This window comes from Amblyomma americanum, chromosome 1 (assembly GCF_052857255.1).
Source record: "Amblyomma americanum isolate KBUSLIRL-KWMA chromosome 1, ASM5285725v1, whole genome shotgun sequence".
In the NCBI taxonomy this organism is placed as follows: domain Eukaryota; kingdom Metazoa; phylum Arthropoda; class Arachnida; order Ixodida; family Ixodidae; genus Amblyomma; species Amblyomma americanum.
In genome coordinates, this window is record NC_135497.1 from 87,461,079 (window position 1) to 87,482,242 (window position 21,164).

The 21,164-nt window shown below is 49.7% G+C and overlaps 1 pseudogene across 1 annotated transcript; it reads right to left on the reverse strand.

Annotated features, from left to right (window-relative positions):
- Positions 1 to 801: 801 nt before the first annotated feature.
- On the reverse strand, positions 802 to 7,641 carry LOC144110112 (protein O-mannosyl-transferase Tmtc3 pseudogene; annotated as a pseudogene). The gene is made up of 3 exons (XR_013309712.1): positions 7,519 to 7,641; positions 6,713 to 6,796; positions 802 to 1,786 (listed from the first exon to the last, which is right to left on the reverse strand). The product of XR_013309712.1 is annotated as a protein O-mannosyl-transferase Tmtc3 pseudogene (transcript).
- Between the last annotated feature and the right edge of the window lie 13,523 nt (positions 7,642 to 21,164).

Here is a 21,164-nt window from a genome sequence, read left to right on the forward strand (position 1 = left end):
TTGCGGGCATATGTTTGGGATGGGACGAAAAAATATGGTCGTAACTAGAAGACAGGGTAAGCCCCCGTATCACCAAAAATAAAGTAAACGCACTGCACACCAATGAGTACGACAGAATCGCGCGACAACTATCGAGATGGAGTTTCGGCATAGCTCACCTTCGGTTTTCTTTTCCTTTTTTTCAACCTGTACACCGCTCGTGCTGGTTTTTCGGGCTGTGCCGTAGCGCGATACTCAGTCCTATGCACATTTATTCCCGGCGAAACTTCAAACCTCGATCGAAACCAGCCAGCCCGCCAGCCGCACCGTCGGTCGACAAGAGGATGGCGCGACGAACGCAGGCGATGTAAAGAGTGGATTTCTGTGAGGAAGTTTTAATTCAGCATATTATTTTACTAACAATGCATTTCAGTTTGTGCAATAAGTGGTATACTCGAACAAACGTAAGCGCGTAATCGCTTTGTTTTGCTTGTGTTTTTGTGTTTAGTGACGTAACCGGAACTTCCGATGCTGCAGCTTCGGGTCTTTCGAAACACGCGGCGGCGCCGGCTCCGGCGAGCCAGAGTTGCGCCGTGTGACGTCATTGCTCCTCGCGCATGCGCAGCACGGCTCTCCAGGAGCCACGTGGAACTGGTCAACCTCGACCAGTGTAGCTCACGCTAAAAAAAGCGCATCGTAATTAGGCGACACTGGTGTATCTCACAGAAGAATACTGCATGACACACTGACTGCTGATTTTAGTGAACACAAGAAAGTGTCTTTAGTACTCTTAATTGAATATGGAGGAGGTGTGCAGTCAGTTCACCGTACTAATTAGGAACTTGTTTTTATGCACCTTGTCTGAGACAAAGGTACACAAATTTAAAACGAAGAGCGACAGTCTTCCTTTGTCGACGCAGCCCTGAGTCCCTTATTGACACTTCTGGTCGGATGTTAGCCGTAACAACGAGTGCCTTAAAGAGGCATGCCCGTTCAATTTCACTCCTCTTAGCAGGCCGCGTTCACAGCTTGCCGATGTAATCTGAGGAATGTGCCATTTTAAGTATCACCGTGCAACCGGGTGCACAAAATTCGCGACGAAAAAAAGAAGAAAAAATGCGGTGACGATAGCTGGCGTATGTATCCCCAGAAATGATTTTTTCTTTCATTCTCTCACTTTGTCTTCTTCCGGATGTCGTCATGCACGCACACACAAACACACATAATCTAAGCCCCAACGGCGTACATAACATATCCACAGGAATGTGCAGCCGCCCTTTCTCACACCGCAAACATGTCGAGGGCGCACTGACGTTCGCAGCTTTCGCCACCGGGCGGCACTGACGGCGGCGCATGGTGGACCCTTCAATGGCGCCATCCGATTAACGGTCCCGAAAGTTGACGGCTCACTTTCGTGGCGCCGGGTACATGTGCGGTGGGTCTGCTGCGAGGCACAATTTCCTCCAGGAGCAACGCCTCCGGCGGCGAGGGTCACTGCGCGTTCGCGGCAGATGCGGCGGCCGACGAGGCAGCTGCTGCTGCAGCGAACGGCTGCAGGATGGGCGTCGGCTGAGGCGGCGCCGGAGCGGCGTTCTGCGGCTGCGGCTGCATACCCCAAGCGGTTCCTCAGCAACGTCTGCGTAACTTGCAGATGCTTGTGGACGTACGTGGCGTTGGGGTCCAGCGTGGTGGCGTGCTTGAAGCAGCGCTCGGCGCGGCTCAGCTCTCCGCGTTCCAACTACACGACGCACAGGTTGTGAGAGCCTTGCATGTTGCCGGGGTCAAGGGCCAGGATCCTGCGGTAGCACTGCCACCGCCGAAGAGTAATGGGAGTGAGAGAAAGAGTAAGGCGTAAGGCAAGGAAAGAAGCGAGTGATTCGCTCGCGCAGCATGCACTTCACTGCATCGATAAAAAAAACGTAAAAGCCGAATCATAACTGCCACTGAAAAGAGAAAGGAACAATGTGACGCCTGTAAAAGTCGCGGAAAAGTATGCAATGAAAAATAAGCTCTCCGAAGGGGCGCTTATAGTATATTTAACATGTATATGCCCCGAGTTGTTGAACAGACGAGAAATAAAGCATGAAGTAAACTCCATCTGTCATTTCTCTCAGTTTATCGATCAAGAAACTTGAATATTTGTAAACAAAGGACGATTAAGAAGGAGAAGTAGCTTTTCTTGAAATGGGAGTTCAAATACGAATTTTTGTCACCTCTAGTTTGAATTTGTTCCATAGGGAATAAAAAAATCATGCCTGATGACACACACACACACACACACACACACACACACACACACACACACACACACACACACACACACACACACACACACACACACACACACACACACGCACACGCACACGCACACGCACACGCACACGCACACGCACACGCACACGCACACGCACACGCACACGCACACACACACACACACACACACACACACACACACACACACACGCGCGCGCGCGCGCGCGATGTCGGCATGTGACCGAGATATCATTTCCACAGTAGAAATATATCTAAACACTATATGAGTGAGATTATTAGTCGCACATTAAAAATCAAAATACCAATATTCAGCACAGGCAGGCTAAGAGAACCACTATATGCACTATAAACAGTGGCAATACAAAAATACAATAAAGCACTACGGTAGAACCCTTATGTGGGCGTTTGTGACGGTAGAATTAATTACTGCAACGGCATTACAAATTTGTTTATGTACAGCAGCTTAAACATCGGTGCATCATTACATTTTGAGATTGTGGCTTTCTAGCAAAGCAATTCATCTTGAGGCAGTGCACGCTTTACAGGAGACATATGTACTCTCGGTTCGATTAAAGGGACACAGGAGAAATTGAAGTTGGCTTGCATCGATAGAATACCAGCTCCTGATCACAAAAACGCCACTCTTACTGAAAACAAAGCTCTTGTAAGGTAGAAAATAGCAACAACCGAAATACAGGTATCACCACCACAGGCCAATCTTGCAAGTACAAGCGTGGCGACGTCATAGGACAAGAGACGCCACCTTGCAGGAATTTTCCTTCCTACACGGAGCCGCGAATCTCTGAGGCTGACAAAGGAAGGTTGCGCGGTTCTATATTGAAGTCAGTTTTGTTTTAAAACCGACAGTGCACTTTAATCACACAAGGAAGATAGACAAAAGATAGCCTGAATGTTGGAAGCAAATAAAACCGATGCTTGGCGGCGCCACAGGCGGCCAGGTGAGTTTCGATTTGTTATGGCGCTTCGCGTCTATGAGCTTTCCGTGCCCCGTGGTTTTGTTTTTGACGCGCCTCGATTTACAAGCGACGAACAGCAGAGGAATTCAAAGTGTCGCTTCAAGTGCTGGTTAACCTTTGAAAGAGCCTGTAAAGGCTTGTCAAATGATCGCCACGGTCGATGAAAAACTATGATGGCACGATGGTCGGTGATCGTACAAGGAAGTTCGCAGTATAAAGGGCACTTGTGTCTTCGCACGATCGCCCGGCGAAACATTCCAGGCTGTGCCAGTCAACTTCAAACTACTTAACGGAAATCGTTTATTAGGGACGGGAACCAAGGTACAAGGCAGTTAAGAAAAATTGCTGATAACTAGCTCTGTTAGGCCAGGATATACGTTGCGAAAGCGCGGAGATTTCTGCATCAGAAGAGTGCATTCACTAGATGCGCCTTTATTGACAGATGCCCCCTGAGACGTCGTGGCGGAGTGGTAGCGTCTTCGTCGTATACAGCAAAGGCCCTGGTTCGATTCCGAGCCTCGGTGCAGGATTTTTTTTATTCAGTGAGTGGGCGGGGGGTTTCAGTGGCTCCCATAGATTCCGCCACCGAATACGTTGGTTAGCGGTTAAGCGCAGGCTCTGTTAAGGCGCGTTTATGCTCCGGCGTAACGCGCGCGCTGCACGGCGACGTCACGTCGGCCAAAGCGAGACCCTCTATACTCCAACTGCGCTTGACCGCCGACGCGTTCGGCCGCTTTGCCGCACTCTTACCGCACTGGCTGAGACTTGGAGCATGTGTCTATTTCGCGCGGAGTGCGCCAGCCGCCGTCGAACCGGTGTGACTGATTCGGCTCCGCGGCGAGGTGCGCGTTGTGACGTAATTCAATAGCTTCGGCAGTTGGACGGAGCGGTTCTTTTCGAGCTCTCGGCTAATTTGATCCATTCACGGTACACATCTGAAGGCGCACGCAAGTGGGCGAGAGAGGCCGATCCAGTGGACCCGTTGGATCTAGCGGAAACCGTTGAAGCGTCGGGCGCCGGCTTTATTTTCAAGCCGCCAACTTAAAACGCGACCGCATTTGAGCACCCACCCGTTTTTTTTTTTGTGGCAAAAAATAATAACTTGGCCCTTACACGCCGTTCAAGGAATCACAATCCGTTGGCCCCAAAGCCCCGGCCGTCCTCCGATGGGTTCAACGCGCCGACCTTGTCCTGGCCCCTCGCGACTCCCCGCACTGGGGTTATGATATTTAGTTTGCAACGGCTGCTCACTGAGGAAGGGGGGAAACGACCCGCCGGCGCCTAACCTAACCGTGCTCCCTCAAAAGCATCGCACGCTCTGTGGGGCTGAGGTTGCTGAAATGCAGGCCGGAGTTTTTGCGAGAACTGCGTCGTCGGGTTCGGGAACGGGATCCACCGTAACGCTGGCAAGACGCCGGAGCAAACGTGAACGAAGCGACGGTAGCGAACCCCTATAGATGCCTTCAACGTGCGGCGGCGGTAGCTTTCATTTCGGCAGGTGCTAGACCGCACCGCTGGCCACAAGAAATCACGGAATCTGCGTTTGCGTTACGTTTCACGTCACTCCGTCCTATGACGTTATATGAGTTATCCGTGACGCCATAAGAGTTCTCGAGTTTGAATCAGAGCGGCGGGAAAACCTTTTTCAACTTTCAATCCAAATATCTTTGAAATAAATGCATCTTTCGTTCCGGACAAGCGTCAACAAAGCCATGAAATTCCGAACTATCGGATTTTGCTAACGAAAAAAAAACTGATAGAGTTCTCCTCAGTGTCCCTTTAAGAGTGGCTCTGAATGAACGCAATGTTTGCTTTTGAAATTGCTAAAGATAAATCTTTACAAATAAAATTTGGTCATATTCCCGCATGAACAGCACGTATAAACCTTGCCCTGGAAATTAAGGAGCCTGCACTCAACCGTTTTGGGCTCAAGGGTTAAAATATGCACGCATTCTCATCGCGGCAGATTCTTAACGAAGTAGCATTTCTAAGCCTTTCACTTCTCGAAAGAGCGAGGAAATGTAGCATTTTGCACACTGTGTCACCTGTGTGGAAATTACGTTATGATCCATAGCGCAGCAACAAACAGGGGACAAATACAAGCGCTGCATTAGCGCTTGTGTTTGTCCCCTGTTTTGTTCCCTGTTTGTCCCCACTAGCCCGAACCATCACCCTGTGTAGAAAGTTGCTTGCAGTTTTTGTGAAGAGAAATTCGACCTGCTAACACCGTTCTCACGAAACCATTCTCTGCGTTTCCTGTCTCTAATGAACGATTGACGTTGGCTAAGAAGCAGCGCACATTAGACTGCAACTTGCGGAAAAAACTGATTTAGAAAACGGTGATCAGCCGCAGCTGTCTATCATGATTAACTGGTCATGTTTTAAAGGTGGGGCAATGAGAAGAGTAGTGCTGACGACAGATTTAAGTCAGCTGAGCGAAAATGATAAGATACTGAAGGAGATTCCGAGGCCAGTTGCGACGCAAATCGCAAAGAGCCCTTAGACGCCAAGTTTGGACCAAGCTGCCTTGTTTGCTACGCAACGCAAAATCCGAAGGTACTGCCTCTTGAAATTCTACAAAGGCCCTCGAAGCTAGTCGTTGTTTGCAGTGAACCGGTCAAAGACGCTGCAGAGTCACTTCTGTTTAAAACGTTTGCATACACAGTTGAATGCCTGATAGTTTAAAGGCATTAATAAATTAAAGGTTAGGTTACCTTTAAGTTAAATCTAGGGGTAATGTTTTTTTTTATAGAAGAACTCTTTGCATATGCGTGTAACTGATTAATTCGCCCTCGTCTATAACCGGTCACTTATTAAATAAGGTGCACTTTTGCAGTTACTATGAAAGAAGTGAATAAAGTACTAGCTCTTAAATATCTTTTTTTTTCTAATGCATCAAGCGTTTAGTTCCACGAAAAGCTTACGCTTACTTCCTCTTTTCGTAGCCCCGCCATCGCAATATAATCGAAAACAGACGTCTGTGCAAAAAAAAAAGAAAAACAAAAAGACGTAGCCAGAAACAAGCTGCTTAAATCTTCGCGACTAGGCTTTAAGGATTGTTGAACTCGATTGTGCAAGCTTCTGTGATTCTCCTATGTGAGTACTATTTTAGCGATGTCGCCTCATTCACCGTCTCCGATTTCCTGATTCGTGCCTCTCTTGCTCTGCCCAATGCCTTTACTCTGTACAAGGAAAAAAAAGCGGCTCGGCGCCACTGCTGTCCGTGGCGCTCAGGTCGTACGGGACCGCCCTCCCCACCTTAGATCTCCGCGTCGTCAGGAGCGGAGGAGTGGAGGGCTGTCTCACTGGCGCAGTGCATCCTGCTCGTTCGCCTGCGTGCCTGTGACAGTGCTGGAGGGGATTTGTTTTGTTTGATTGGACGTCCTGCATGGTGCTCCATCCTCGTCGCCTTAGCTGCACTTGCTTTTGTTCGCACGGGATTAGGCGCGTAGGAGCCGTAGCCGCTAATCTTCGAGACTCACCTCTTCGGCTGCTTCCAAATCCTTGAGGTTAATGACGTTGATGTCTCCGAGCAGTACTGAGCCCTTGATGTGGTTCGGGTGGTACTGGACCAAGGGAAGCAAGGAGAGAGGGCAAACAAAGGAACGCCTCAGTGAGCCTGCATGAACAACTGGCACGCGCGGACATATGCAGCAAGGGCGGCGGAAAGCCCTGCACCCGGCGGCCGCTGCCGACAAAACCCCTCTGGCTTGCCGGGTGCTTCGGGTGCGCGGCTTACCGGCTGGTCTCCGGTATACGCCTATATGGCAACCGGTGTTAACTTTGATTTCAAAAGGACGGGCCGCTTTTTTTTTTTGCTACGGCGCGCAAGGCATGCGCCGAGATGATTAAAATAAGTGCTTGTCTGACAAAGCCTTGATTGGCGAAGAGAAAAAGTAACTGCTGCGTTATAACTGAAACTTTTTTTTACGGCTGGCGAAGCCAAGGTAACGCGCGAAAAAAAATAGGTGTCATGTATTTAAAAGCAGATAGCAAAGCCTGAAGCAAACGAGACATTACCAGAGCGATAAGAAGGATTGCTAGAGTAAGCAAATAGCACCACTGATGACTTGAAATCTGACGAGAATGGCCAATCACCGAAAGAAAATTGTAGGCTGAACATTGTACATTATGTGCTACCAAACAAACGCCGCTTAATCATTCGATTAATAAAAATGCCACCCAGTCGGCTATTAGGTACAGTGCCGCGGCTTTTGGTTACCGTCCAGCATGTGAGAGCGTCAGCGACGAAGAAAACAGTGAGCTCAATCAGAAAAAGATGTATAACCTTGAGGAGGTCTTTCAAGAATCTCATGGATTCCATGGGTCGCTGCTGCTCAAATAGCAACAAGGCCAAGTTGAAGAGGGCACTACGCAGCTTGGGTTGTACCGTAACATGCGAGAAAATCATTGTGATTTGGAAAGTAAAAAAAAAACTGCAGCCACGTACAACAATGGCGGACGAGGGTACTGTAAGAATGCATGCGCTTTTTCTTTGATTATACCGTTCTCCTCCCCCTCAACGGGTTAAACGTGATCGAACCAGAGTGCCAGAGCGCGACCGCGCGTTCTCTCTCCTTCGCGAATGTACAGACGCCTCTGCCTTTGACAACGTGCTCGTACGCAAGTGACTTTTTCACCGACCCACTCAGGTGGGTTCGCAGAGGCCTGGAGCTTTGTATGCCATGCGATAATTAGCTGCGAACAGTCTCACTCCTTCCTCGGCCAGCAACTCCTACATCTTTCTGAAGCCAACCTGGGCTCAGCCAACTACAGCTAATATGGCCAAGCGAAACCACGCGGGCTGATTTTCACATCTTAGTGCGTCAGCGTCAAAACCACAGAGCAATAATTTTGCGACGAGTATGAGCTAGTGTGGGCACTCATACGTACATGAAACGCATATCGCTGAGTGCAGATGTATGGGGTACTCCCATCATTTACAGCGTTCATGCGAAGCGGCAACGCTAAGTGCTACCCAACGAGGGGAGGTGGCGGGCTGTAAGCGATAATTACTGAAAATTTCCTCCGCTGTTCATAACGTTCTTGATACAGTAGTGACGCGGGAGATGCTCTTTTTGTTATTCATTTATCTAAGCCTCTAATTACAATTTGAACTTCTTACCGGAGTTTCAATAGAAGCCCGTGTACTCTATCCAGGCTTTCTGCTTACTCGGTTTCTTTGCCTTCGTTTTCGATGCCCAGCTGGATGGCATGCCTAACCTGTAATCCTACCCAAGCGGTCACGTATACAGCATACACGTGCGTGGCCATGCATACAGTTGGCGCTTATTAAGTTCACTTTGTGTTTCCTTCATTCTGATGCAGCGTGGGTCTATGAAAACTGCGCTCGCGAAGAACACCATGCACGTGAGAGACGCCGAAAGCCATAAGTGTAGACATTAAACGGCATTCCTGCATTCACTGCCAGTCTTTCGCCCTATACCGGGGCGAACAAGCCGCAACAACAGCTGCGCTATGCAACCCACATCTAGGTGGTTCGCCAGTATATGCTTCACCTGTTAAACCGCCGTTCACACTGCACACTGAAACCACATCTTGGCCCCCTTTTAGCGATTACCGGAGAAAAGAAGGACGAACTCGTTTAAATATCGCGCACACGCGACCACGTGTCCTCGAGCCGCTTTCGGCGCAAGCCACCGAACGAACGTGCCACGCCCGCTCAGAATCGCCTCTGCAGGACCGGAAGCTTTGCATCTCAGCTACCTTTTGTGACCGAAGTCGCACTGGGCTGCCTCTGAGTCTAGGACAACGACATGGTGACTCACCACGCAGTCAAACGGAAGCAGACAGCGCCAACGGCCTTCATGAAGGGCTGCGCCGCCACTTCGAACAGCCAGGGAGACCTTCTCATCGTAGCCTGGCACATCCTGGGAGCCCAGGGTTGTACCCGCATGCGGAGCGTCCCTACTGTTCTGGAGACTGCTGCCCTGCGCTCTTCGACTGCCCACCAGCGTAACGAGAATGAGGGGCCTCAACCGCGGTCGCCTTGGAGGTACTTCATTGCGTCCGGCGGACGCCGGCTGGATGGTCAGTGGATGGACGCCTACGACGGGACGTGGGGATTCCATGCAGAGGTAACCAGCGTTCCTCTTCTATGCAGTACTCCGAAGAGCGTCATACCGTTCTTCCAGACTCTGGAGCGCCGGCGTGGTTCTGCCCAGAACCAGCGCGATGCCACGCTCCACCGAACCGAATTGGCTATTCCTGACGACATAGACGAGCACACTGGTCAGCATGAACATCTGGTCGAAAGTGCAGTCGACGGCGGGCACCATGTCATCGTCATCCACACTCGACGCGCAACTGGGCCCGTTGCACATGGCCTGCATCGTCGTCGCTGTGATGGTGACCGCATTGTCCTCTTGATTTTCGACTACACTGCCAGTCGACTGCCCCCAATTGCGAGAAGCACCGTTCTGGAGGTACCTTGTGAGCTTGTGTCATCTTCCGTGAACACCATCGAAGACGTGGAACAACTCAAAGTCCTGCTGGAAGATCTCGCCCAGGATAATGCTGCTGTCGTCTGTCCCTCGGCTGTTCATGTTGTGCGCATACCAGCAGCGCTTACGCCACCAGGCCTCCACACCACCGAAGGTGCAGAAGAACTCGCCATCCTGCCCCAAGATCTAGCTCAGGATGCTACTCGAGTCTTCCGACCCACGACGACTCTGGTGACATGGCTGGTGCCCTTGCGCCATCTGCCCACCCCGACGTCAGAAATGACGAGGAAGAACTTTTGCACAAGCGGCTGGCTCTCAGCCAGACTGCCTCTGGTCTCCCAGACATTCTGATTTAATCCCGCTGGTGGTGCCCGTGCTGCGCATCGTACATCTGGCCTCCAGGAAGAGCCGGAGAAGCTCGCACACGAGGCCGCGCAGCACGATAACATCAGGTGCACCACAGTTACGGGTCAGTGGGATGTCGAGGCCACCAGGAGGCTACAGCAGGAAGGCTGCCAGCAGCAGGAGATGGGGCGCAAGTGCTTGCCTCATCTTCGTTGTGGGTGCAAGACAACTGCAACTGACGGGCGGGCGAATGAATGCAGCGGCTTCACAGTGGTCTATGAGCCCGAAGTGGTCCATGACTGCCAGTAGCAGGAGATGGGGCACAAATGCTTGCCTCATCTTCGTTGTGGCTGCAAGATGACTACAACTGACGGCCGGGTGAATGAGTGCAGCTGCTGCACAGTGGTCCATGTGTGTTTTCATAAGGCTTCGCACCCCCCCCCCTTTCCCCCCCCCCCCCCTGTGCCCTTACAGGCTCACGCGCAGGCTACACAGCATGAATGTTTTTCGGCGCCCAAGGGATGCGAGATCATAGATCGCTGCAGTTTGGCCAGGCAAATTCTGACAAAAAAAAGGAAAAGAAAAGAAAAGAAAAGAAAGAAGGGGAACAAACTATAAAGCCAGTGAAAGGGTAACGTCGCTGCTCAATACGTTTTCTTTATTTCTTACTGCGCGAAAATACCGACTACGGGCACAATACTCAGCAGTGTAGTTTTGGTGCTGGCACGCCTATCACTCTTGCATTGCCGCGACGGGTATGCGACGCGGTCCTCCAGCGGAAATACCCGAACGTGAAATGACTCGATGATTCGTGCCATTCTCCTTATCGGTCAGCCGCAAGTTGGTGGTCGCCCGTTTACGCTCTCCAGCCGCGGATGCTATTTCGTTTCCCATCTTTCCACGTCCGGACCAGCATAACAGTGGAATCCCTCACGCTGCGATCGCGGCGTCGAGCTGGGCCTGCTTTGCTTCTCTTCGTGCTTCGCCGCTCTCCCAATAGTGGGGAGAAAGGGAAAGCAGTCCTGCACGTTCCTGGCTCCCCATCCTCCCGTCTCGTCGCACTCTCGTGGTTCCGTTCCCGGTTCAATCGTTACAACGACGCAGACCTGCTGCGCGCTCTCATGTTGATCCTTTCGCTGTCAACGTCACCGCTGCATGACGCGGAACCGAAATATCAGTGAACTCTTTTCGACCCCGTGCGATTGCTGAGAATAAGTTCCCAGAAAAGAACGATCACGCAGATGAAAAGAAAAAAAAAACCGAATTATCTTGCCGCATTTAAACGCTTTTCGCCGATACCAGACTGGCTCTCAACACTCTTAAATAAGCGGCGCACTGGTTCTACATCTTACACGGCAGTCGTATTGGCAATCTACGTTGACCATTTGCCGCTGTGGCAAGGTCCTCCAAAGATTTGCAGTCAGAAGGCACGTAACGCATATCATAATCGGCAGCGACCACTGTATTTCCTTCCTTTTTAAATTTAAAACTGGCATTCAAACCAATAATCAGACGATGAAGTACTAAGCACTCCTGACATATATGCCTAGCATTCTCGGCAGTAGAGGCGACATCTTCTGGGATGCCGTATTCGAAAATCAAAACAAACAGCTGACACCCGAAATCGCTTTGTTAGTGCGTTTATTCGTGTCAAACAACCAGACACTCTAGAAGCGAACCTGAGCGCCCGAATTGGGCATCGCGACTACAAGACTGACGTTGTTCATGTGGCGCGCTACATGACTGAAATAAACGCGGGTAAAGTGAGGCATAGTAATTCTAAGTTTAGGTGCACCTGTGCGCACCTCGAAGAGAGCACATAAGCGCTTGTACTTAGAGCTACGAAAACCAAGCGCTTCCGAGCGCATCTTCAATGCACTATATCCGTGGGGTGGAGCAATGTGTGGCAATGCACTATATCCGTGGGGTGGAGCAATGTTTGGTAAGAAGAGAGCGGACGTGAAAGTAATTAAAACTGAAAGTCGGCATCAAGCCAAATACCGGGGCCACGTATGAACGGCAAGCCACATTCAGCGTCAGAAGAACTGCTTTGAATGATTTTTTTACGCGGCAAACGAAGCCAAGGCTCCGGCAACATGACACGCCGTAGTGGAAGGCTTCGGATAAATTTCGACCGTTTCTTAAACATGCACTGAAAATTCAACGCACGAGCGATTTTGTATTTTGCCGCCACCGAAACGAAGCCGCCGCCTTATGCCCACAGTGCATGCTTTGGTTGCTGGGAGTCAATTTAAAGTTGTTACTTTGCTCTTTCTTGCATTTCGTCGCAGGTTGAATGAGACTGACAGCAAACGAGGCAACGGTGCATGCCTTATAGGGGCCATGACATCCCATTTTCGTGCATACCATGCTTAGTGCATTTAACTCCCAACACGTCAAATTGCTATTGCCCGAAGTTTCAGCTGGTTCGGTGCTGTAGGTGTGCTTAAAACGTTTCTTTTGCGAACAGCTTGTTGGTCTGGCAACCTCTGAACGCTGACGTCACAAGGGCATGCTCGCTCTGCGTCGTCTGCTGCGCGCTGTTCGCTGCGTTAAAGTGAATGCATGCACACCGTGCACAGCGGTGGCTCGAAAAGTTTTTTAAAAATCTTATCGAAACGAAATGCAATTTAATAATAATAATAATTGGTTTTTTGGGGAAAGGAAAGGGCGCAGTATCTGTCTCATATATCGTTGGACACCTGAACCGCGCCGTAAGGGAAGGGACAAGAGAGGGAGTGAAAGAAGAAGGGAAGAAGGAGGTGCCGTAGTGGAGGGCTCCGGAATTATTTCGACCAATCTTTAACGTGCATTGACATCGCACAGCACACGGGCGCCTTAGCGTTTTTCCTCCATAAAAACGCAGCCGCCGCGGTCGGGTTCGAACCCGGGAACTCCGGATCAGTAGTCGAGCGCCCTAACCCCTGAGCCACCGCGGCGGGTAAAAAAATGCAATTTCCGTGTTTTCTTTTCGGAGGCCTTCAGGACAGTACGAGAGCTGAGCAAAAAATGGACTTGCTCGTGGCGCCCGTCTTCTGATTGTTGAGGAAACAGAAATCGATGGCCCCTGCTGTATTATTTACACTTAGAAGCATGTTAATCGTATTTTGCGGCTGTGGTCTCATTAGCAGCCAAGTGCTCCCGAATGTGAAAAGCGGCAGGTGTCGTGCATGTGCTTCCTGACGTGCATCGTGAAGGCCGTGGCGGTGGTGCTCCGTTGCTGACTACCAAGTTCTTGGCCGCTATTCGTCGGCTCGGTAATTAAATTCAAATTATTACAAGGTGGCAGGAAAGCTTGCAGCACGAAAGAAGCAGAGAAAAGGGCGAATGCGACGGCTTCCCCGCTTCGTGCATGCTTGAGTAGATATATTATGTGCATGCGTGTGTTAGTCGAACATACATGCTTTTCGGCTTGTACAACCCTTTTGTAAAACCATGCCGCTGGCAAACGCCAACGCGAATCGAATATTTCACGGCCCGCACCGACGAATAGCCGCTTTCGTGCTCATTTCGCACCGGCTCCCGAGACTATATGTGACTACTCGCCCTTTTTTTTCTGCTGCTTGCAAGTGTTAGGCAAAAACTTGTGTATTCGCGGAAAGAGTGTTTCAAGACAATACTGCAACATTTAGCATTTACTGTACGTGCGCGTAGTTCCTCCAGAATGCGGCAGTTACAGCTACAGCCCGCGCTCTGGTTGTTTAGCCGTACACAAACAGTACTGCTCGTTTGTATGGCATAGAACGCAAGGGGGGCTCTCCTTATCTTAAATATTACGTACCATTGCTCACAAATTGTAGTTTTACTCTTTTACACACTACTGTAACACTGTAATAATCGCCGTAGATGCTATCGCCTGCTTGGGAAACGCTTCGTGTAGGACCGGCGCTCCCGCTAATTGTATCTGCTTCCTCCAGTGCCACCAATACTTGAGTTAAAATCGCAGTATCTAGAGGTGCGTTCGGCGACCGTTTTCATTAATGAAAACAGCCAAATTTGTTGCCCGCAATCGACGCCGACGACTGCTGCCGGCTGCCTTCAGCGCATGCTCGGCACAACGGGTCACATCGGCACTTCTCTCTTGTTGTACTGGCGTCCTGCGATGTAAGCAATCGCCGCTTTGAGACCACTGTGGCCATAACTACGCCCGCAGGCCATTTGAATGCGCTAAACTTGTGAAATCGCTTTCTGCAATCGCTGAAATTGCACATACGAATTCTGCGGATTCGCTGTATAGGCCTCGTCAAAAAAAAAAGGGGGGGGGGGGGGTTGGCGGTACGGTCGGCTGAAATTTAAGAATCTGGTAAAAGTTCACCGTTGATTAGTGTTAAGTGTGAAGATATGAAATGCGGCCGCTCGTTTCTTTTGTTCCTATACTGATAAGGTAGACACAGGCGCAGTTTTTCAGGCCGTCGCCTGACTGGGCGTGAAGCTTTCGCTCGGCCGCACAAGGCAAAGCGACGGCGGCAAGCGACGAGCGGCACCGTCCCGCGGTGTTTTGCATGTGTCGCTTGCCTCGCCGCTCTATTCTATGCGCAGGCACTGAATGAAAGCAGGTCTTCGCTGGGGAACGTATTCGCATATTTCATCGTGGCTAGCATAGGGTTTCCACTAAGTTTTTAGTTTTTTTATTTATAAATTTATAGATTGTCAAACGTACCAACCAGCCCCCACACCATACTCTACTGGCTCCCACTAAGCTCCCTGTTTACATTACTACAAACGCGTTCGTTGGCCCTGCCGGAGTCTTCGTTGGTTTAGTGTGACAGACAAGTGAGTCAGCGACGGAATTTGCATATCGACCAGCCCAGTGACCGCAGGTGAGCGTCGAATCTGCTTATGCGACCAGACGCTAAGTATATCGACGAAAACCTACGCTTCTGGTACCGCTTTTGCGGATCCAGTCACTCATATATGAGGGTCGCATGCTACTTCGATCGCCCACGAAAGTACAAGGAACAAGAGACCCCGTTGCGCGCATTTCACCAACGATAGCAGCCGACGCTGCTCCGTGTATGCCCTTGTGGCGTCGCGGGAGCATTCAATGTGGCGGTGGCTGCCGGTGGGAGGAATTTCGTGGTTTTTAATTTCGATCGCGTTTTCTGGAATATACAGGGCGTCCAGGGCACTTATGATTAATTTTTCAAGTTTTGAAAAATTAATCATAAGCTCTGGTATTATTTACTCAAGTCCAGTAGCGTAACATAGAAAACGGAAGCCGAAAGAAAAAGTATGCTTCGTGCGCGTCGCTTTTATTTCCGACGTAAATTTCGGTAGGAGAACATGGAAGCATAGAACTCTACAAGACCTAGGCGTGCTTATCAGCGCACGCAGGAAGAAAGAAAAGACAGATTGCGACTGGAAGATTTTTTTCGGAAGGAAAATATGCTCGAAGCACATGCCTGGTATTTTCCGAGTGTGCCGAGCTGAGCGCCCACACTTCGATACACCTGCCTACGGCTCTTCTGACGCGCCTGTCGCTGAGGAGGTAGTTAATTTAGGACCTCGAAGGAAACACCGCTCTGAATGATGATAGGTGCACGGCAAAATTTCCCGTTTTTTAGGCGTAGTATTAAAAAGCACCTTCAGCCCTGCAATCGGCTTCGCCACGTGCGTTTACTCAACACTCCATTCGTTTCTGCACACAACCGCGTGATCCGGCACAAATAGCGTATACGTTCACAAGGAAACGCATTACTTTTACAGCGCTGCGGTCTCACGCTACGCTGTGATTGCAGAGCGCGCAGAGCGCACCTGCATACATTACACGTTGCGCTCCGGGCTTGCCAGCGGAAACCGGTGCGACGTACGTCGGCTTATCAGCGCGTCGGCGGACGATCAGCCAGCGCAAAATCGATGTGTGGACTGGACAGTGCAGCTGGGCTATGGCCCACTGAGCACGTGGCCACCGCTCCGCTTATTCGGGACATGTCGAGTGCAGCTTGGCGGTGCGCCCTTTAACGGCACCCTGTTGTTTGCTTTCTTGTTGTCCTCTACGGCTGCAGCTTTGGTTAAAATTAAATTACTTCCGTTGACCGCACTTCAGATTTGCGCCTTCTCCCGGATGGCAGTAAGGCCTTTCAGCACTGCCTGCAGTGAACTTAATGCTTACACACGGACTCTCGACGGCAAGCTAGAGTACAATTTTTTTTTGTGCTCCGGTGTGCTGTTGCCTTTAATTATTTAAGAAAAGCAGACGCTTGCTATGGGACTGCAGCGTTTTCGGCGCATGGCGGTGCAGTTACAAATGGCTAAATGTGTGCAGTTTTTTCTTTAGTACGAGCCGTGTATACAATTAAAACACAACGCCTCTATCTGCCCAAGCTAACGCTGCCATTTTTGAGTGTCGATAAATGACAGCGAAAGTATTTTCATGACTGCCGACTACAAAGCGGATCAGTTCAAAACCTCTCAGATATATTTGGTTTGGTTTTACCGCGTTTAACATCCCAAAGCGACTCAGGCTATAAGGGACGCCGTAGTGAACAGCTGTGGATAATTTCGACAACCTGTGATTCTTTAACGCGCACTGATATCAAACAGCAAACGGGCCTCTGGCATTTCGCCTCCGTCGAAATGGGACCGCCGCGGCCGGGATCGAACTCGCGTCTTACGGGTAAGCAGCCGAGCACCGCAACCACTGTGCAACCGCGGCGAGTTGCTCTTATATCGTTTTTTAAATTTTTCTTCAGCTTATAAATCAGCATTGTTCCACTTGATAGGTGATGAGGTTCGTGACTACCGCTACATCATCTCTATTAAATAAACTGTGGTTATACGCCCAGCCTCTCGTAGAAGTCTGTGCAGATTATGGCGCCGTCATCGTTTGTCATTAGTTTAGTTCAGGCAATTCTTTTTTCAACGCAAGCAGCAACACAGTTTGAGTAAGTGGCCGAGCTTAATAATCGAGTGATCAAGGAAGTAATTAGTCGCTAGCATTCACCCGAGCGCAGCCGTACATCTACAAAGAAAATATGTGCAGCTTTTTTAGAAGCTTCGAGGTTAAAATAGAGTTCGACTTGCTCCGAGGATAATGAGAAATTGCCCTCTTGATTGACGTATACGCCACTAGGCAGTTCCTCTTAAACACGTTGCATGGACTAACAATCATGAGACCACCATTACATTTCGTGTGGTAATAGTAACGTTGAGAAACAAACGAAAGGAAGAACTCAGGAGAAATTTGCTCTGAACTCTAGACCCATGGTGGACAAAATTAGACCACGTAGGTGACGCTCTGAATGAGAATATGACGTCTGTCTTACGTGTTTTACCATTTTTGACAGTTTTTTACATTTAGTATTCACGTGCACGTTCATTTCATTTGTACTACCCAAAATTTTAAAGATTCGAAAATTTAAGGAAATAATAAGTAGCCCGAAAAGAAGATATTTCATCCTTCAATAAACAACTTTCAGACGTCTTCAAGATGTCTGGCGCTGTTCTTTTCTTCAAGAAGCGGCGTAAATGAAATAGAAAGGAGTTCGATAATTTGACCCTCAGTGCTGGTAATTTTGCTTTTTCTGGCGAATTTTATACCTTGAACCGCACCAGAGCGCAAGTCCTGCCTGGAAACTAAATTCAATCTTGTACAAGGCCGTAAATAACGCAATACGCACTTAGCGACACGAGGAAATCCTCCCTCTGGTCTAAGAAATGGGCCCACATTCAGCGAAGGCACCTTTTATTTTTATTTTTTTGTCGCAGCTCGTCTTGGTTTTAAATTAAACAAGCTCAAGTTGTAAAACCTCATCGTATCTTGCCGTCATGCAAAAAAAAGGCAAGCGAACGGTCTCCGGGAATGTTTTACTTTGTTACTCGCTGCGTCAGCCTAACACAATGAAATAAAAAAAGTAACGATTCTTCGAATAATTAACAGCAGCCCCCGACAAGGAGGCGTACTGACGAAAAACGTTTAAAGCTTCGAGCAGGCTGCGTTCATCACCTAAGTAGAGTGTGATGTCATCTGCATAAGCGGGGACGCGTACTGCCTCACTGCCTGGCAAAGCCAGACCTTTAATAAGAAAGTGATGATTGACCGCCAAGAGGAAATGCTCTAATGTTAAGACAAACAAAAAGGGGGAGAGCGGACAACCTTGACGGACGCCGCAGCCGACATCAAATGCGGTACTTTCCCGGCCATCGAGGAACAGAGTGCTTGAAATGTCTCTGTACGTCTCTTTAATAAGAAGCACGAAAGAAGGTGGGAAACCGAAAACATCCAGTGTACCGTAAATATACTCATGTTCTAAAACGTCGAACGCCTTCTCTTGATCGAGGGAAACAAGAAGACCCTGTGCGCGCCGCCGTATAGTATACTCTTGGATATCTCGAGTCACGGAAGATAAAACTAGGTATTTCACGACCCGGGATGAAGCAAACCTGGTGGCAGGAAATGAGGGACGGGAGGAAAGCCCGTAGACGGCGAACGAGTAATTTTGCTAATACTTTGTAATCTGAATTAGTAGGCTGATAGGGCACTAATCTGCCGGACATGTCGAGAAAGGAGACTTTATAGGAATAAGGGCAATGCGGCCGCTTTTAAATTAATCAGGAAAGACATGCGGAGTGAAGCAGATTTTTAACACATCCGAGAAAACGGGGCCTACAATAAGCCAGAATTGTAAATAGAACTCCGCAGGAAGATCATCTGCTCCAGGCGCTGAGCCTCGTTTCATGGAATTCAACGCCTCCTTGATTTCACCTGATGTTGGCGGAGCCATAAAGCCGTCATGAAGTTCAGCGGCAACCTGCAGCAAACCTGCAAAAGAAATAAAATGGGTGTGCGGAAACGTCATCGCGATCAACCAGAAGGAGCGACTGAGCAATATCCCGGAAATGGCCGAAAAACGCACTGAAATTCCTGCAAACTGGCTGGGCCACAGCCCTGGCGGAAGATGTAAAAGCAAGGGCACCTTGAGGGCACAACCGCTCTTGGCGAGCAAATTGAAGCACCTCAGGATGAGCAGTTGGACTTCGTGAACAACGCCATGCAGCCGCTATCAAAGAGGAGGCTCGTAAAAGACGCTGTAAACTCTCCGAAAGCTCCTCTTTCCATGCGCACATAAGCGACGAAGACGACGGGGCGCGTTGAGCAATACGCAGCTTCGCCGTAACCACGCGCACTTCACCTGAGACGCGAGCCTTAAGGGCTCGACCAGAAGCGGCGCAATGGTGACGCCACTGCTCCTTCAGATGGTCCCAGCCACCAGGCACCGCCCCAACAACCGAAAAACGCAAGTTCGCTCGTGCTGGCGTCGTGAGGGATGCGCATATCCAAACGCCATGACCTGTGAGGAGACACTGCAGGCGCCGGAACCCCGAGTGACAGAAGAAAGGGGCGATGGTCTGATATATATACCGGCGTGGATGGCAGCGTCATTACGTTAACAACGCACACTGTCCTCGAAAGGCCCGTCGGTAGATACGCCCTGTCTAACCTGCTCGACGATAATCCGCGACGCCAAGTTCACACAAAGACGCCGCCATACAAGAGATCATAAGCGTCTGTGGGCATGAACTGGTTGACTAGACGGCGCAACTCGCGCGCATTCCAGACTTGTCTGCCCCTACCGGGGCCCTGCACATCAGCGGCCGTATCGAGCACACAGTTGAAATCGCCCAACATCACAACGTTACATCGTCCAAGAAAAAAAATTAATGTGTATTAGCTCAACTAATCCAGGATATACAAAACGAACGCGAGATTGAGGTCTCCACTGACCCACGGAGCCGGTTGTGCGCCTTTCATTTCGTGAAAATGAACGGCCTTTGCAAAGTTGTCAACGTCAATGAACTCTATGAACGCCATCGGCTCACTTGTTAATAATAATATTAATAATAATAGTTGCTTTTTTGGGGAAAGGAAATTGCGCAGTATCTGTCTCATATATCCTTGGACACCTGAATCGCGCCACAAGGAAAGGGGTAGAGGAGGGATTGAAAGAAGAAAAGAAGAAGAGGTGCCGTAGTGGAGTGCTCCGGAAAAATTTCGACCACCTGGGGATCTTTAATGTGCACTGACATCGCACAGCACACGGGCGCCTTAGCGTTTTTCGTCCATAAAAACGCAGCCGCCGCGGTCGGGTTCGAGCCCGGGAACTCCGAATCAGTAGTCGAGCGCCCTAACCACTGAGCCACCGCGACGGGTCCTTGTTAATAATAATAATTGGTTTTTGGGGACAGGAAATGGCGCAGTATCTGTCGCATATATATCGTTGCACACCTTAACCGCGCCGTAAGAGAAGGAATAAAGGAGGGAGTGAAAGAAGAAAGGAAGAGAGAGGTGCCGTAGTGGAGGGCTCCGGAATAATTTAGACCACCTGGGGATTTTTAACGTGCACTGACATCGCACAGCACACGGGCGTCTTAGCGTTTTTTCCTCCATAAAAACGCGCCGAGGTCGGGCTCGAGCCCGGGAACTCCGAACCCGACCGCGGCGGCTCACTTGTTTTGTTTGGTTTTTGAGGAAAGTAAATGGCAAAGTAACCGTCTCACATATCTCGGTTGACATCCGAACCGCACCGTAAAGGAAGGGATAAAGGAGGGAGGGAAAGAAGAAAGAGAAAACTGAAAATTGAAAGTTGGATTTTGAGGAAAGGCGCGGCGCTGCGCAACGGCGGAACGTCTGTGGCTCGCTGCTGATAGTAGCGCATGCGCAGTTGTAACTAGGGAACGAGAGAGAGAAACAGGCGACTAAGTCGGCGTGACATCACTCGTGCTCCGACATACGCCGGCTCGCGCGAAGCGTGGTGTTGACTAGCGTAGTGAAGCTTTTCGCTTCAATACACATCTAGATCTTTAAAGAATGAGTTTACCATATTAGAATGCGCAGGTGCATAGATGCAAAGAATTTTCAAGAGAAGTGCGTTAAATGTGCAGTTGAACGCCAGCACGCGTCCAAGCGCATCGTAGTTAACATGATGGTCTCGCAGGAGTATGCGGTTCAAATCAAGAACGCGTGCTGTTCGTACGAAAAATAAAGAATCGATGCCAAACCTACGCTTAAATTTCAATTGCGTCTACGCCAAGTCTGCAGCCGTAAGGTTATCGCTGATAAATCTGTTCCGTGCCGCAAGTGTTACCTCATTATATGCAGTGAGCGCTACAAGATTTGAAGGCTGAG